At 45.4% G+C, this 4377-nt stretch overlaps 1 protein-coding gene across 3 annotated transcripts in view; it reads left to right on the top strand.

Annotated features, from left to right (window-relative positions):
* The window catches only part of CYS1 (cystin 1), a 42858-nt gene that overhangs the window by 1163 nt on the left and 37318 nt on the right, over nt 1-4377 (top strand). The window lies entirely within an intron of this gene.

Genomic DNA, 4377 nt, shown 5'->3' with positions numbered 1-4377 from the left:
CATCCCGCCGGGGCACATCGCCCTGGGATCCAGCCAGCCCATCCGCCTGGGGCCCATCGCCCTGGGATTCAGCCAGCCCGTCCGTCCCCCCGGGGGCCCATCGCCCTGGGATCCAGCCAACCTGTCCCCCCAGGGCCCATCGCTAAAAGGGGTAAAAAACAAGGGTGATGTCATGCTAGGAGTCTACTACAGGCCACCTAACCAGGTGGAAGAGGTGGATGAGGCTTTTTTTTAAACAACTAACAAAATCATCCAAAGCCCAAGATTTGGTGGTGATGGGGGACTTCAACTATCCGGATATATGTTGGGAAAATAACACAGCGGGGCACAGACTATCCAACAAATTCTTGGACTGCATTGCAGACAACTTTTTATTTCAGAAGGTTGAAAAAGCTACTAGGGGTGAAGCTGTTCTAGACTTGATTTTAACAAATAGGGAGGAACTCGTTGAGAATTTGAAAGTAGAAGGCAGCTTGGGTGAAAGTGATCATGAAATCATAGAGTTTGCAATTCTAAGGAAGGGTAGAAGGGAGAACAGCAAAATAGAGACAATGGATTTCAGGAAGGCGGATTTTGGTAAGCTCAGAGAGCTGATAGGTAAGGTCCCATGGGAATCAAGACTGAGGGGAAAAACAACTGAGGAGAGCTGGCAGTTTTTCAAAGGGACACTATTAAGGGCCCAAAAGCAAGCTATTCCGCTGGTTAGGAAAGATAGAAAATGTGGCAAAAGACCACCTTGGCTTAACCACGAGATCTTGCATGATCTAAAAAATAAAAAGGAGTCATATAAAAAATGGAAACTAGGACAGATTACAAAGGATGAATATAGGCAAACAACACAGGAATGCAGGGGCAAGATTAGAAAGGCAAAGGCACAAAATGAGCTCAAACTAGCTAAGGGAATAAAGGGGAACAAGAAGACTTTTTATCAATACATTAGAAGCAAGAGGAAGACCAAAGACAGGGTAGGCCCACTGCTTAGTGAAGAGGGAGAAACAGTAACAGGAAACTTGGAAATGGCAGAGATGCTTAATGACTTCTTTGTTTCGGTCTTCACCGAGAAGTCTGAAGGAATGCCTATCCTAGTGAATGCTAATGGGAAGGGGGTAGGTTTAGCAGATAAAATAAAAAAAGAACAAGTTAAAAATCACTTAGAAAAGTTAGATGCCTGCAAGTCACCAGGGCCTGATGAAATGCATCCTAGAATACTCAAGGAGCTAATAGAGGAGGTATCTGAGCCTCTAGCTATTATCTTTGGAAAATCATGGGAGACGGGAGAGATTCCAGAAGACTGGAAAAGGGCAAATATAGTGCCCATCTATAAAAAGGGAAATAAAAACAACCCAGGAAACTACAGACCAGTTAGTTTAACTTCTGTGCCAGGGAAGATAATGGAGCAAGTAATTAAGGAAATCATCTGCAAACACTTGGAAGGTGGTAAGGTGATAGGGAACAGCCAGCATGGATTTGTAAAGAACAAATCATGTCAAACCAATCTGATAGCTTTCTTCGATAGGATAACGAGTCTTGTGGATAAGGGAGAAGCTGTGGATGTGGTATACCTAGACTTTAGTAAGGCATTTGATACGGTCTCGCATGATATTCTTATCGACAAACTAGGCAAATACAATTTAGATGGGGCTACTATAAGGTGGGTGCATAACTGGCTGGATAACCGTACTCAGAGAGTTGTTATTAATGGTTCCCAATCCTGCTGGAAAAGCATAACGAGTGGGGTTCCGCAGGGGTCTGTTTTGGGACCGGCTCTGTTCAATATCTTCATTAACGACTTAGATATTGGTATAGAAAGTACGATTATTAAGTTTGCGGATGATACCAAACTGGGAGGGATTGCAACTGCTTTGGAGGACAGGGTCATAATTCAAAATGATCTGGACAAATTGGAGAAATGGTCTGAGTTAAACAGGATGAAGTTTAACAAAGACAAATGCAAAGTGCTCCACTTAGGAAGAAAAAATCAGTTTCACACATACAGAATGGGAAGAGACTGTCTAGGAAGGAGTACGGCAGAAAGGGATCTAGGGGTTATAGTGGACCACAAGCTAAATATGAGTCAACAGTGTGATGCTGTTGCAAAAAAAGCAAACGTGATTCTGGGATGTATTAACAGGTGTGTTGTGAGCAAGACACGAGAAGTCATTCTTCCGCTCTACTCTGCTCTGGTTAGGCCTCAGCTGGAGTATTGTGTCCAGTTCTGGGCACCGCATTTCAAGAAAGATGTGGAGAAATTGGAAAGGGTCCAGAGAAGAGCAACAAGAATGATTAAAGGTCTTGAGAACATGACCTATGAAGCAAGGCTGAAAGAATTGGGTTTGTTTAGTTTGGAAAAGAGAAGACTGAGAGGGGACATGATAGCAGTTTTCAGGTATCTAAAAGGGTGTCATAAGGAGGAGGGAGAAAACTTGTTCACCTTAGCCTCTGAGGATAGAACAAGAAGCAATGGGCTTAAACTGCAGCAAGGGAGGTCTAGGTTGGACATTAGGAAAAAGTTCCTAACTGTCAGGGTGGTTAAACACTGGAATAAATTGCCTAGGGAGGTTGTGGAATCTCCATCTCTGGAGATATTTAAGAGTAGGTTAGATAAATGTCTATCAGGGATGGTCTAGACAGTATTTGGTCCTGCCATGCGGGCAGGGGACTGGACTCGATGACCTCTCGAGGTCCCTTCCAGTCCTAGAATCTATGAATCTATGAATCTATGAGAGGTGCTAGAACAGTTTTTATAGTGGGGGTGCTGATGATGGAAACCATGGAAACCATAAGAACATAAGAACGGCCATACTGGGTCAGACAAAAGGTCCATCCAGTATCCTGTCTACCGACAGTAGCCAATGCCAGGTGCCCCAGAGTGAGTGGACCTAACAGGCAATGATCAAGTGATCTCTCTCCTGCCATCCATCTCCATCCTCTGACAAACAGAGGCTAGGGACACCATTCCTTACCCATCCTGGCTAATAGCCATTAATGGACTTAACCACCATGAGTTTATCCAGTTCTCTTTTAAACGCTGTTATAGTCCTAGCCTTCACAACCTCCTCAGGCAAGGAGTTCCATAGGTTGACTGTGCACTGTGTGAAGAAGAACTTCCTTGTTTTTGTTTTAAACCTGCTGCCTATTAATTTCATTTGGTGACCCCTAGTCTTGTATTATGGGAATAAGTAAATAACTTTTCCTTATCCACTTTCTCCACATCACTCATGATTTTATATACCTCTATCAAATCCCCCCTTAGTCTCCTCTTTTCCAAGCTGAAGAGTCCTAGCCTCTTTAATCTCTCCTCAGATGGGACCCATTCCAAACCCCTAATCATTTTAGTTGCCCTTTTTTGAACCTTTTCTAGTGCCAGTGTATCTTTTTTGAGATGAGGAGACCACATCTGTACGCAGTATTCAAGATGTGAGCGTACCATCAATTTATATAAGGGCAATAATATATTCTCAGTCTTATTCTCTATCCCCTTTTTAATGACTCCTAACATCCTGTTTGCTTTTTTGACCGCCTCTGCACACTGCGTGGACATCTTCAGAGAACTATCCACGATGACTCCAAGATCTTTTTCCTGACTTGTTGTAGCTAAATTAGCCCCCATCATATTGTATGTATAGTTGGGGTTATTTTTTCCAATGTGCATTACTTTACATTTATCCACATTAAATTTCATTTTCCATTTTGTTGCCCAATCACTTAGTTTTGTGAGATCTTTTTGAAGTTCGTCACAGTCTGCTTTGGTCTTAACTATCTTGAGCAGTTTAGTATCATCTACAAACTTTGCTACCTCACTGTTTACCCCTTTCTCCAGATCATTTATTTATAACAAACCATGTATTTGGTGTTTGTTATACTATTTCAAAGCCAGGGGGTGCGGCAGCAGCCCTAGTTCCAGCACCATTGGATCCAGCCAGCCCGTCCATCCACGGCCCCAGCCAGCCAGAGCCAGTTCCTCCTGGGGCCCATCACCCTGGGGTCCAGCCAGCCTGTACCCATGGACCCCATGTAACCCATCCCCCTGGGATACAGTCCCCAGTGCCCCAGCCAGCCCGTCCTCCCAGTTCCCCCTCTAACACATCGTCCCAGGGTTCATGACCCTGGGATCCAGCCAGCCCAACTCCCCCAGGTGCTCACTCTACCCCACTGCCCTGGGGCCCATTGCCTGGGGGGAAAGCCAGCCCACCCCCAGGCCCCAAGGCCGAAGGTTCCAGACAACCCATCCCGCCCCTGGTGTCCCCTCTGGCCCACCCCCCAGGGCCCCATCAACCCATGCCCTTGGGATCCAGTGAGCCCCATCCCTCCAGGATCCCATCTAACCCACTGCCCTGAGGATCCACCTAGCCCCATCCCTCACTTGGACTCCCATTC

The sequence above is a fragment of the Terrapene carolina genome, unplaced genomic scaffold, assembly GCF_002925995.2.
Source record: "Terrapene carolina triunguis isolate 2854851 unplaced genomic scaffold, T_m_triunguis-2.0 Scaffold42, whole genome shotgun sequence".
In the NCBI taxonomy this organism is placed as follows: Eukaryota; Metazoa; Chordata; order Testudines; family Emydidae; genus Terrapene; species Terrapene triunguis.
This window is presented reverse-complemented; position numbering and strand designations above follow the sequence as displayed.